The following is a 15,256-nucleotide window of genomic DNA, read 5'->3' as shown; positions in this document are numbered from 1 at the left end:
GTTTTTGTATATGAACTCTGGTGGTGATGCACTCTAAAAACTTTTAATATTATTTACTAAATTTTTTTGTTGAAACATTTTTACACTTAGAATATTGATTAGATTTTTAAGCAGTGAAATCAATTACATACACTGTATTAACTGAGTAAATGTAAGTAAAACTAATTAAATAGATCTGAGTAACTGCATTTGGTACATTAACAAATACAATTGAGTAGAAATAATTGGGGGGAAAACATTTAAAAACAAATATTTATGAGTAATATTAACTGTGTTTATATGCCAGTAATTTTAACTTTTTTATTTCCTCTAAACCTTTGTAAAAAATATTCCATACAACCACAGGTATAACTATGACATTGGCCTTTATTGTCGATGAGTAGCCTACAGCAATACAGCATATGTTATACTATTTTTAACACGTATACAATATTGCCTACATTTAAACTCATGTAAGAAACATTTTCGAAGTAAAAATTTAACATTTAGACCTAAACATTCAAGTAATTCAAGTGTAATCAACCGATCTGTTATCCAGTATCCACCGGATCAGCGCTGGTTCCGGTGCCGGAGATGGACTCGCCTCTGCGGGGAAACCTCTAACTTTACACCGCCGTCCTGCGTCACTCACGGCCGAGAGATGCTGCGACGCGAATGGCTCAATCACCTGCCAATAAACACACAGTGCACAGTTCTGAGGACATTTTATCATCCAAATTAGTTATTTGGGGGGTGGCTGTGCGCATTGTTTTACAGTAATTGAGTAAACTTAATACATTTCTTATGCGTGTTAAATATGAATAATATTGAGTTTATTTAAGTAATATTTGTGGTTCTTGAAACAGATCAGTTTAATTATCCATTCTCAAATATGGTGATGGAAATTTCACAAATATATTAGCTCAGTGTATTTTAAATAAATAACTGGTTAGTCAAATACTAAATTATTTTTGTGAAAAACTTCAAACTTTTTATTAACTGTAAATTTCAGACAAAATTAATTGTTGGAGTTTTAGTCAATTATTTCGGTATGTTCAACTCAAACTATCAAGTAAATGATATTCAGAGATTTTATTAAGTGAATAAAGTTAATTATTGCTGTGATATTTACTAAGCCACTGAATTTTTTTTATTTTTTTATTTTTTTATAATTTTTTATTTATTTTACCCATAAGAATCACTTGGACATTTAGGAAAGTTTTATGTTTGTAGGTTAAGAATAGAACTGTTGTATACCATAGAGTACTGTGATAAAGTTTAGAGAAATTGTCACAAATAAAAAGGAAATCTAGTGATGCAGGATTTAAAATGAAAACTATTTATATGTGAAATATGCAACTGTATCTTGTAGAACACACTCTAATAAATGTGTGCTTGTGTGTGTAGTTTAAATGTTGTGTTTCATCTAAGGCTGATTATACAGTATATACAGTAACCATGATTGACTACAGGCGTAGGGCTCGACTTAGGACAAGATAAGAACAAGCATGAGTGAAGTAAAGCCTTATACTGATTGGTAAACTGCACTGTGTTTTATACACGTCCATGCTGGACATTCATATTAAATTAGTATTATTTTCCTATGTTTTTACATCATGAAAATCTATATGGCTTCAGTTGTATGTAGGACATATATGACATAATATGATTACAGTAAAAATATATTAATATTATACAATTTATATATGTGGTTTTTGCAGCATATATGTCCCTTACAATATTCTGTTGGAGCAAAGAATCACAGGAGTTTTTAGCAAACCTTTTCCATATGGGTAGACCACTGTATGTGCAGCTTTGTGTTGGTTGGGATGTACATTGTTTTTGTGGGAAAAATAAAATATATTTGTTACCATGTATTTGTGTGTTCTGAGTATAAAAACAATATTCTCAAATATTTTACAACACACTTATGTATGTACTGTCTGTAGTAAGTGTAACACTGAACAAAAAAAGGTCATTATGATGAATGGAGAAGAAGTGTTTTCCATTCATCATAGTGTTTTACATTGAGCACATCAGTGTTCAACTGGTTCTTATAAATGTCTATTCATATGATGGTTTGTGTGTGTCATTTGAAAACAAAATACCATTTTGAGAAGAAATAACATTGTTTTGAATGTAAAGTTTCATTTTGCAGGAGAATTGAGGGGTTTTGCCCATTGTGTGTGTTTTTTTGGATTTGTGTGTAGAGTTCTGAGAATATGAGGCATGCTTTCAGAAAATGTGTGTAAACAATCGAGAAAAACTGTAACAGCACTGACTGCTCAATAGATTTTGACTGGTTGCAGGTTCATATCAACAAAGAACAAGAATTACAGTATCACAGAGACAAAGGACAAGTTTGTGATATGTAGGGTACAGTCAGAGCCGCCTTAACCTAATGTTAGGCCCCGGGGCTGAGAGGTTTTGTAGGCCCCCCATCCCCTCAATTTAAAGAGTCTCATTTTAAAAAAGTGTAATAGCCTATCTAGGTAATCTACATCACAAAATGCATTAGTTTCTTTTGAGACCTACAACAGTGATTTTTTTAAATATTGTTTTTCATTTTAATATTGTTATTAACATATCACTGAGCACATAAACACAAGACACTTTATTTAACAACCACACACAGCAACTAAATTTCAACTTTATGCAAATGAGAAGCGATTTTCGCGAGCGACGACCAATAGGAAAGAAGCCTTTCAGTGGAGCTCAGCTCCCGTCACCTTCTCGAGTGCAGTGCAGGCAAGACAGAGGAGTTCGAGGGCGATTTCACTGTTTTATATGATTTACTGTAACTAACCACAAACATGGATATAATAAATGTATGCATGGAAAAGAAACTGTCGACAGTCTCAGTGAGTTTAATTCATACATTTATAGTTCGAGTGTTGTAGTTTTATGATGCAAGTTTAGCACTGCTGCAGTTCATTTTACAGTGCATTATGTTGACTATAGGGACAAGAAAATGTATTAGCCTATTTGTCAAATTCGGATGACGTTTTAGTAATTGATGACAGTATGAGTGAGTTTAATTTGTAGATTGATCGATCGTTAATCTAGTAAATGATTTAATCCCTGAACACTGCTGTGTGTAATATAAAAACACTCTCCCAACAGCATACTGTTTCTTTTGAGCCTAATTCCTAGTCAAATTAAAATGATATAGTCAGAGCCGCCTTAACCTAATGTTAGGCCCCGGGGCTGAGAGGTTTTGTAGGCCCCCCATCCCCTCAATTTAAAGAGTCTCATTTTAAAAAAGTGTAATAGCCTATCTAGGTAATCTACATCACAAAATGCATTAGTTTCTTTTGAGACCTACAACAGTGATTTTTTTAAATATTGTTTTTCATTTTAATATTGTTATTAACATATCACTGAGCACATAAACACAAGACACTTTATTTAACAACCACACACAGCAACTAAATTTCAACTTTATGCAAATGAGAAGCGATTTTCGCGAGCGACGACCAATAGGAAAGAAGCCTTTCAGTGGAGCTCAGCTCCCGTCACCTTCTCGAGTGCAGTGCAGGCAAGACAGAGGAGTTCGAGGGCGATTTCACTGTTTTATATGATTTACTGTAACTAACCACAAACATGGATATAATAAATTTATGCATGGAAAAGAAACTGTCGACAGTCTCAGTGAGTTTAATTCATACATTTATAGTTCGAGTGTTGTAGTTTTATGATGCAAGTTTAGCACTGCTGCAGTTCATTTTACAGTGCATTATGTTGACTATAGGGACAAGAAAATGTATTAGCCTATTTGTCAAATTCGGATGACGTTTTAGTAATTGATGACAGTATGAGTGAGTTTAATTTGTAGATTGATCGATCGTTAATCTAGTAAATGATTTAATCCCTGAACACTGCTGTGTGTAATATAAAAACACTCTCCCAACAGCATACTGTTTCTTTTGAGCCTAATTCCTAGTCAAATTAAAATGATATAGTCAGAGCCGCCTTAACCTAATGTTAGGCCCCGGGGCTGAGAGGTTTTGTAGGCCCCCCATCCCCTCAATTTAAAGAGTCTCATTTTAAAAAAGTGTAATAGCCTATCTAGGTAATCTACATCACAAAATGCATTAGTTTCTTTTGAGACCTACAACAGTGATTTTTTTAAATATTGTTTTTCATTTTAATATTGTTATTAACATATCACTGAGCACATAAACACAAGACACTTTATTTAACAACCACACACAGCAACTAAATTTCAACTTTATGCAAATGAGAAGCGATTTTCGCGAGCGACGACCAATAGGAAAGAAGCCTTTCAGTGGAGCTCAGCTCCCGTCACCTTCTCGAGTGCAGTGCAGGCAAGACAGAGGAGTTCGAGGGCGATTTCACTGTTTTATATGATTTACTGTAACTAACCACAAACATGGATATAATAAATTTATGCATGGAAAAGAAACTGTCGACAGTCTCAGTGAGTTTAATTCATACATTTATAGTTCGAGTGTTGTAGTTTTATGATGCAAGTTTAGCACTGCTGCAGTTCATTTTACAGTGCATTATGTTGACTATAGGGACAAGAAAATGTATTAGCCTATTTGTCAAATTCGGATGACGTTTTAGTAATTGATATAGTTGTATAATATCACTTGTGGTGGTGTTTTGTATAGATGTGGCCAGACGAGCAGTCTCGCCTCATTCGCGCCGCGGGACCTCTAGACGCGCGTAAACGCGTCTTTACAACACTGAAATCACTCGCGCCAGACGCTCTATTCGCGTTTGGTGTGAACGCACCTTAACAATAACATTAGAGCGACAGCACTACCAACGCCCACAAGCGACTAGCGACATACAGCGACAAAATCTGACAAGTTAAAACAAAATGACCTTTTCAGCTCATCATGAACCTGAACATGGGAGGCCCCTGAACTTGGGAGGCCCCTGGGCTTCAGCCCAGGTAAGCCCGTACATTAAGGCGGCCTTGGGTACAGTACTGTAAAAATATGGAACAATGAGGAGAAAAAAAATTGCAAAGAGCAAAGCAGAGTAGTAATTTCTGATCAATTTTGATAGAACATGTTTTCGTTCATCATAAGGAAAAATCGGAAAAATATGAAATTTGTTTTGAGATTAAAAATGTTCTTCTCCCTGAGAACTATATGTTTTGAACAATGTTTTCTAGTTTTTGGTGTATTGTTAACTGACTGCTTTGTATATCATTTTGATCACTTTGTCTATGAACTGAGAGCAGTGTTTGCTTTTGAACACAGGTAAAACTGTTTTGAGGCGAAAGTTTCATTTTGCAAGAGGAGTCAGAGGTTTTGTGAATAGTGCTTGAAGATGAGGGTTTGTGTTTAATGTTTTCAGGAAATTGAGCAAGGTTTCAGAAATTGTGTTCTAGCAATTGAGAAAAACTGTACATTAGTGGTCATTAGTAATACACAAATGGTAGATTTGCATCAGTTGAAACATTCCTTTTCTTGCAACGAGCATATACCAGCTGTACACATCTGAAGTATCATCCTCATTGGCACATCTCTGTGAACATTGCATATCTCTAAGCAAAATAGAACTCTACCAGTTCTCTGCTCAGCACACAAGAACAAACATAGACTGACTTCACAAAATACATTACGAAATTATAAAGAAAAATTAAACAAAAAAAAAGAACATTAAACAGTACATTTTTAGTCTTCAGGCGGACTGCGGTAAACCTCAGGATAAACAGAGAGACTAATATTAGCGTAGACGCCATTCTTCTTATGATGTAACGAGTACATCAGGATTTATGGGAAGTGTTCCCGGTTCCGGCTGGCCTAATCTATGCAGCCTAACATTGAATTATAGAAGTCTGTAATGTATTATGTGTATGCTAGGTCAAAGAGATGTGTCTTTAGTCTAACTTTGAAGTTGTGTCAGATAGATAGCAACCATCGAAACAATGATAAATCAATGTTAATATGTACATTTTTATTTGAGTTTGTGATCTTTGATCATTTATTGCAAAGAAAGAAACAGAGATAATCAGGTGCAATAGTTTTCAGCATCATAATTCACTAATCTTACCACTGACCAAAAGTGGTAATTTGTTATTAATTAGTTCTAGTCACAAACAATACTTTCTGGCCACAGATCAGACTTTCTGACATTTAGATTTTTAAAACACATTAAAGGAAAAGCATTATTTAAATACACATGCAGACATCAAGAATCAGCATATGAAACTCAACAATGGTGACATGCTTCATGCTGCAATGCATGCTGGGATCCACCATAGTATAAAACCAGCATGCATGAAGCATCTCACCATTACTGAGATTTGTATGATGATTCTTGATGTCTGTGTGTCTAAAACAGAAAATTCTTGCTTTGTAATTTAATAATCAAAATTCTGATTATTTGATCTGTTGCAAGAAAGAATTGATAGTGTATATTATATTCATTATATTTACTGATAAAGAAAATCTATTTTTGTTCAGGGGTAAAATTAGTAAACTAGTCTACTTCTAATTATGCTGAAAACTGTTTCACCTGATTAACTTTGTTTCTTTTTTTGTGCAACAAAATATATGTTTTGATAAACACTGTTACAAAGACCTGAAACACACATAAAAGTCTAACCGTCCAACTAAAGCAAACACTGAAGTACACACAAATATTTTCAATAAAACATCAACTACTAAACCTCTGTTAATTCTCAAAATAAAAAACTGATTAATTGTCTTATTTAGTTTGCAGTTGATTTCAGGCTTTAAGTGATGTTGAACCATAAACACATTGTAACATTGACTCAATGCCATTATCATTGATTTATGGATGAAATTTCGAAAAATGTCAACATTAATTGCGGGAGCAAAAGAGATATTGATTCAGTGCCGTGAACATTAACTGCCATTATAACTCTCATCCCGGTGTAAAACTAACAGCACTCAGTGTTTATATGGCCACCAGCGGGTGTTAGAAGCAACACCGGAGCAGTGTTAGAGTTAAAGTGATTCACTGAGTGATGATTGAACATTAGTGATGTTAACAAGCAGAATCACTGAAAGAAAGATTCTCTGTTTAAGTGTTTGATGGAGTTGGGCTCTTGATCCTTGACTTTTTAACATTATTATTATTATTCTGGTTGGTGTAATTGTGTGTTTGTAAGGCATGTTTGTTATAGCAAAGAAAACCCAGATTCTACTTGCCTGAATCAATGATCCCACTTAAAGAGATTTGATCATATGGATGATGTGTTGTTTTTACATTATTATTTAAAGCAGCCCTGTGACCTTTTTAGCGTTTAGATCTAATGACTGTTGTATCATTCAGACACACACATCAAGAATCAACATATGAATCTCAACAATGGTGACAATCAAACAGACAAACAGAGCTTTGAACATCATAAAGCAAGCTACTAAAAAGTCACACCAAAAGAGCAAAAAGAAAAAAGTCAAATTAACAGAAATTACTAAGAGAATTCAGCTCATAATTTATTCATGCCGCATAGTAGAGCCTGAGCTTCAGTTCAGGATGAGTAGAGAAACACTGATGATATGATGTGTGTTGCTTTATTTAAATACACTAACTGTGTAGTTACTGATGCAGTGAGATATAGTCACAGTAAATCATGTATGAAGTTAACTGGTCATTAATCTTGAAAGCGAATAAAAATCATAAGCACAAAAATCTTTTTTATGCAGATTTAAGTTTAAACACAAGTTAATCACACAGTCTCACTCAGACATCCAGATTCTGCATATGAATCACAACACCGGTGACGACCAAAACAAAAAAAGCTTCATGCTGCAATGCATGATGGGTGGCTTCATATTTAATACAAAATTTCCAAGTTAATTTGTTTTTATTGTCACCATTGTTGCAGCCATCAGTGGTTGTAGAGAGCTGTGGTGAGGAGACCTGAAGCCCCAGCCAGCAGCGATCAACCTGAAGCTTTCGCCTGCACTCCCACTGAAGCTCAGGAGTCTTCATCTGACTGGGAGACCTCTGGGAGACTGAGTCGCTGCTGGAAGAGGTGTTAGAGAGGACACAGGTCTGATCAACCTGAAGCTTTCGCCTGCACTCCCACTGAAGCTCAGGAGTCTTCATCTGACTGGGAGACCTCTGGGAGACTGGGTCGCTGCTGGAAGAGGTGTTAGAGAGGCCACAGGTCTGATCAACCTGAAGCTTTCACCTGCACTCCCACTGAAGCTCAGGAGTCTTCATCTGACTGGGAGACCTCTGGGAGACTGGGTCGCTGCTGGAAGAGGTGTTAGAGAGGACACAGGTCTGATCAACCTGAAGCTTTCGCCTGCACTCCCACTGAAGCTCAGGAGGGTTGAGCCTAGTCTTCATCTGACTGGGAGACCTCTGGGAGACTGGGTCGCTGCTGGAAGAGGTGTTAGAGAGGACACAGGTCTGATCAACCTGAAGCTTTCGCCTGCACTCCCACTGAAGCTCAGGAGTCTTCATCTGACTGGGAGACCTCTGGGAGACTGAGTCGCTGCTGGAAGAGGTGTTAGAGAGGACACAGGTCTGATCAACCTGAAGCTTTCGCCTGCACTCCCACTGAAGCTCAGGAGTCTTCATCTGACTGGGAGACCTCTGGGAGACTGAGTCGCTGCTGGAAGAGGTGTTAGAGAGGACACAGGTCTGATCAACCTGAAGCTTTCGCCTGCACTCCCACTGAAGCTCAGGAGTCTTCATCTGACTGGGAGACCTCTGGGAGACTGAGTCGCTGCTGGAAGAGGTGTTAGAGAGGACACAGGTCTGATCAACCTGAAGCTTTCGCCTGCACTCCCACTGAAGCTCAGGAGTCTTCATCTGACTGGGAGACCTCTGGGAGACTGAGTCGCTGCTGGAAGAGGTGTTAGAGAGGACACAGGTCTGATCAACCTGAAGCTTTCGCCTGCACTCCCACTGAAGCTCAGGAGTCTTCATCTGACTGGGAGACCTCTGGGAGACTGGGTCGCTGCTGGAAGAGGTGTTAGAGAGGACACAGGTCTGATCAACCTGAAGCTTTCGCCTGCACTCCCACTGAAGCTCAGGAGTCTTCATCTGACTGGGAGACCTCTGGGAGACTGGGTCGCTGCTGGAAGAGGTGTTAGAGAGGACACAGGTCTGATCAACCTGAAGCTTTCGCCTGCACTCCCACTGAAGCTCAGGAGTCTTCATCTGACTGGGAGACCTCTGGGAGACTGAGTCGCTGCTGGAAGAGGTGTTAGAGAGGACACAGGTCTGATCAACCTGAAGCTTTCGCCTGCACTCCCACTGAAGCTCAGGAGTCTTCATCTGACTGGGAGACCTCTGGGAGACTGAGTCGCTGCTGGAAGAGGTGTTAGAGAGGACACAGGTCTGATCAACCTGAAGCTTTCGCCTGCACTCCCACTGAAGCTCAGGAGTCTTCATCTGACTGGGAGACCTCTGGGAGACTGGGTCGCTGCTGGAAGAGGTGTTAGAGAGGACACAGGTCTGATCAACCTGAAGCTTTCGCCTGCACTCCCACTGAAGCTCAGGAGTCTTCATCTGACTGGGAGACGTCTGGGAGACTGAGTCGCTGCTGGAAGAGGTGTTAGAGAGGACACAGGTCTGATCAACCTGAAGCTTTCGCCTGCACTCCCACTGAAGCTCAGGAGTCTTCATCTGACTGGGAGACCTCTGGGAGACTGGGTCGCTGCTGGAAGAGGTGTTAGAGAGGACACAGGTCTGATCAACCTGAAGCTTTCGCCTGCACTCCCACTGAAGCTCAGGAGTCTTCATCTGACTGGGAGACCTCTGGGAGACTGAGTCGCTGCTGGAAGAGGTGTTAGAGAGGACACAGGTCTGATCAACCTGAAGCTTTCGCCTGCAGTCCACTGAAGCTCAGGAGTCTTCATCTGACTGGGAGACCTCTGGGAGACTGGGTCGCTGCTGGAAGAGGTGTTAGAGAGGACACAGGTCTGATCAACCTGAAGCTTTCGCCTGCACTCCCACTGAAGCTCAGGAGTCTTCATCTGACTGGGAGACCTCTGGGAGACTGAGTCGCTGCTGGAAGAGGTGTTAGAGAGGACACAGGTCTGATCAACCTGAAGCTTTCGCCTGCACTCCACTGAAGCTCAGGAGTCTTCATCTGACTGGGAGACCTCTGGGAGACTGGGTCGCTGCTGGAAGAGGTGTTAGAGAGGACACAGGTCTGATCAACCTGAAGCTTTCGCCTGCACTCCCACTGAAGCTCAGGAGTCTTCATCTGACTGGGAGACCTCTGGGAGACTGAGTCGCTGCTGGAAGAGGTGTTAGAGAGGACACAGGTCTGATCAACCTGAAGCTTTCGCCTGCACTCCCACTGAAGCTCAGGAGTCTTCATCTGACTGGGAGACCTCTGGGAGACTGAGTCGCTGCTGGAAGAGGTGTTAGAGAGGACACAGGTCTGATCAACCTGAAGCTTTCGCCTGCACTCCACTGAAGCTCAGGAGTCTTCATCTGACTGGGAGACCTCTGGGAGACTGGGTCGCTGCTGGAAGAGGTGTTAGAGAGGACACAGGTCTGATCAACCTGAAGCTTTCGCCTGCACTCCCACTGAAGCTCAGGAGTCTTCATCTGACTGGGAGACCTCTGGGAGACTGAGTCGCTGCTGGAAGAGGTGTTAGAGAGGACACAGGTCTGATCAACCTGAAGCTTTCGCCTGCACTCCCACTGAAGCTCAGGAGTCTTCATCTGACTGGGAGACCTCTGGGAGACTGGGTCGCTGCTGGAAGAGGTGTTAGAGAGGCCACAGGTCTGATCAACCTGAAGCTTTCGCCTGCACTCCTACTGAAGCTCAGGAGTCTTCATCTGACTGGGAGACCTCTGGGAGACTGAGTCGCTGCTGGAAGAGGTGTTAGAGAGGCCACAGGTCTGATCAACCTGAAGCTTTCGCCTGCACTCCCACTGAAGCTCAGGAGTCTTCATCTGACTGGGAGACCTCTGGGAGACTGAGTCGCTGCTGGAAGAGGTGTTAGAGAGGACACAGGTCTGATCAACCTGAAGCTTTCGCCTGCACTCCCACTGAAGCTCAGGAGTCTTCATCTGACTGGGAGACCTCTGGGAGGGTCGCTGCTGGAAGAGGTGTTAGAGAGGACACAGGTCTGATCAACCTGAAGCTTTCGCCTGCACTCCCACTGAAGCTCAGGAGTCTTCATCTGACTGGGAGACCTCTGGGAGACTGAGTCGCTGCTGGAAGAGGTGTTAGAGAGGACACAGGTCTGATCAACCTGAAGCTTTCGCCTGCACTCCACTGAAGCTCAGGAGTCTTCATCTGACTGGGAGACCTCTGGGAGACTGGGTCGCTGCTGGAAGAGGTGTTAGAGAGGACACAGGTCTGATCAACCTGAAGCTTTCGCCTGCACTCCCACTGAAGCTCAGGAGTCTTCATCTGACTGGGAGACCTCTGGGAGACTGAGTCGCTGCTGGAACAGGTGTTAGAGAGGACACAGGTCTGATCAACCTGAGGCCTGAGTGGGTTCTAACGCCCCAGTACAGTTGCAATAAACTGTCCTGTATAAAGGGAAACCCTGGTGTAAAATAGTCCCTACAGCACATATCGCCAACACCACAGTACAGTCTCCATAAACTGTACTGAATAAAGGGTTAAAATAAACCCCAGGCAATAAGGGGTGTAACCCTGGGGCAAAAAATAATCCCTAATATAACATAGTTAGTTAGTTTCACATCACAGATGATATAGTACTATTTTTACTTCTTACATAGAAGCCAAAAAAAAAAAAAAAAATGCCTTGAAACAAGTCTCTTACACTCATCAAGCCTGCATTTATTTGATCAAATACACAGAAAAAAAAAAAACTGAAATTTTGTGAAATATTATTGCAATTTAAAATAATGGTTTTCTTTTTTAATATACTTTAAAATATAATTTATTCCTGTGATCAAAGCTGAACTTTCAGCTTCATTATTCCAGTCTTCAGTGTCACATGATCCTTCAGAAGTCATTCTGATATGCTGTTTCTGGAGGACCACTGCCCTGCAGAGTTTAGCTAAATAAATAAATAAATAAATACAATTAATAAATAACCTAAATAAACACATCTGGACCAGCTAATCAAGACCTTCAGACACACTATACAGCAAACAACCAGTGTTGTCTCAACAATGGTGACAAGTATGCTGCAGTGCCTTCTGGGTGCACCAATCAAAATTAATCCATGGCTCCCAGCATGCATTGCGGCATGAATAAATTATGAGCTAAATTCTCTTAGTAATTTCTGTTAATTTGACTTTTTTCTTTTTGCACCTTTGATGTGATTTTTTAGTAGCTTGCTTTGTGATGTTCAAAGCTCTGTTTGTCTGTTTGATTGTCACCATTGTTGAGATTCATATGTTTATTCTTGATGTGTGTGTGTGTGTGTGTCTGAATGGTAAAACAGTCATTAAGTCTAAACACTTAAAAAGGCACAGGGCTGCTTTAAATAATAATGTAAAAACAACACATCATCCATATGATCAAATCCTTTGAGTGAGATCATTGATTCAGGCACATGGTGATCACACCCATCAAAATATAAACTCCTTATTGATTTTTTGCTGGACTTTCTTTGCTATAACAAACATGCCTTACAAACACACAATTACACCAACCAGAATAATAATAATAATAATGTTAAAAAGTCAAGGATCAAGAGCCCAACTCCATCAAACACTTAAACAGTGAATCTTTCTTTCAGTGATTCTGCTTGTGATTCAGCAAATGTTCATCATTAATGTTCAATCATCACTCAGTGAAACACTTTAACTCTAACACTGCTCCGGTGTTGCTTTTAGAGTCAAACTGCCCAACTAAAGGATACACTGATCAACATAATGGTTACCAAACATTTTCAATAAACCATCAACATCTGATAATTGTCAAAAAGAACTTCTGCTGAGATCTTGAGAGTTTTATTGTCTTCTTTTATTTGCAGTTGATTTCAGGCTGTGTGGCTTTAAGTCAGTTATAGTTGTTGTGTTTCATTTTCTGAGAGTGTAAATATGATGTTGAACCAACTTTACATTGCAACATTGATTCAATGTCATTACCATTGATTTATGGATGAAATCTTTCAAAACAAATCAACATTAATTGTGGGAGCAAAAGTGATGTTGAGTCAAAAATGTACACATTAACATTGAATTATCATTGTTTGGATGGTTGCTATCTATCTGGATCCCTAATCAAACACACCTGAACCAGCTCATCAGTGTCTGCGAGACAGCTCGCGCGCCTATTGGCTGCTCTGCGGCAACTGCAGCAACCTATCGAAAGGCCCCGTTGGGCGTGGCCTTCGCCGGAGCGAACCAGAGCGTGTTGTAGGCACGGCAAGATACGCAGTACTCGTTCCCTCTTCTAGAGAGAACCGAGGTTACGTTAGTAACCGAGAGGTTACTAACGTAACCTCTCGAGGTTACCTCTTACGAGAGGTTCTCTCGTACTGCGTAATAGCTTACGCTATGGGGAACACAGTGTAAAACGCCGTGCGTGCTGAGATCCAGTACCAAAGTCCCAAGGGCAAGTGCCCGGGGCCCAAACAGCACATGATCATAAGGGACTCACAGAGAGTCCAGGAAGAGGGGCTAGAATAGCATCATTCCTAATAATAAATAGCATAGGAGCAATTATATAGATAGTGTTTCACACACAGCCAGGGCGAAAACTCGGCCTAATTTGGTGAATATTATGGGTCTTACACACTGACATTATTTTATTAAAGTGCATTTGTCAGTGCCGCACTCGTAGCCTACTGACTCTTATTCTGCCTGACAGAAAGAAAGAAAAGCTCGTAGCTTACTGAAGGCGGAGCGTTTTGACCAATCAGATGAAAGGGGCCGCCCACTTGTGCAAATTAAATATTGAACCCATAAACCGATTTGTAAACCACAAACGAAAAATGAAAAATCGAGCCAAAATCTAATTTTTCGTTTTTTTAACTAAACTAAAAAACGAATAAACGAGCTGGTTTTCATTTCTCGTTATTCCATTCCAAACAGGAAATGAAATGATCAAAAAGTACACGGACCGGTGTACTTTTTGATAATTTCATTTCCAGTTTGGAATGGAATAACGAGAAATGAAAAAACGGATCGTTTTTTCGTTTAGTTTAATAAACGGAAAATGAGATTTCGGCTCGATTGTGTATGAGCATAAAAAATAACATAATTATACATGACCATGATAACCTTTGAGTGTGTGTGTGTGTGTGTGTGTGTGTGTGTGTGTGTGTGTGTGTGCGTGCGTGCGTGCGTGTGAGAGAGAGAGACACCTGAATAAATAATTGTGAAAATAGATAGAAATGTAACAGCATGACTCGTTGAGTACTCAGTTCACACAAATAGAATGAGATAAAAAAAAGATAATTGAATCAGTTGAACTTGTAGGATACTGAATACCCTTTTTTATAACCAGTAATTTACAGTGTATTCTAGCCTATAACGTTAACAGTACAGTTCCTATTCATATTTCAATTTAAGGCCTATAATACAAAAATAGCAATTAATGAATTGTGATCTGAGGACAGTTTCTGCAGTGGTTCAGTGTTAAACAAATAATTCAAAATTAACTGGATCATGATGCTTTAAGTAATTAACCGAATACATTAATCTACAAATTACATTTAACAGATTTGATCATGTGTGATACAATTTAAACCAAGCCTTTTAACACTGTAAATTATAAGATAGCACTTTTTAAGTTATTATTGTTACATGCTTAATTGTTTGATGTTTCTCTGAGATTTGCTCATTTCTTTCAAGGTATTATTTATTCCCACTGTTTTATGCATATAATGTTTGTCCATCAAAGCTCTGGTAGTATTTTCTAACAACTAAAATACTTTCTTTATGTTGTTTTCATTTGTCATGAACTCTATATTTTAAGATGTACTAGGTGTTGATAAATCACATTCAATTGATGTGAAGGGCCTATGTCAGGGGTGTCCTGTCCTGCAAAGTTTAGCTTCAACCCAATAAACACACCTGAACCAGCTAAGCAAGTCTCCAGGATTAGTAGAAATATACAGGCTACACTCTCAGAATATATATAAGGCTACCACCCCAGTTACAGCTTTTGTTCCTGATGAATTGTGTTGGAATAGGCTGGAGCTAAACTGCAGGACATTGGTCCTCCAGAAGCTGGATTGGTGACCACTGGCTTGGGTTAAATGTTGTTAAATCTATAAATGAATCTGCACAGCTGGGTGTCTGCAGGCAGATGTGTGAGTCAGTCAATACAATTGAAAATGTAATGTGCAAAATGTTATTTATTTTCACAACAATGCATGCAACCAAAACTGAACATGATTTGAGAGCAACAAGACGTTAA

The sequence above is a fragment of the Leuciscus leuciscus genome (genome assembly GCF_965113295.1).
Source record: "Leuciscus leuciscus genome assembly, chromosome: 18".
Taxonomy (NCBI): Eukaryota; Metazoa; Chordata; class Actinopteri; order Cypriniformes; family Leuciscidae; genus Leuciscus; species Leuciscus leuciscus.
This window is presented reverse-complemented; position numbering follows the sequence as displayed.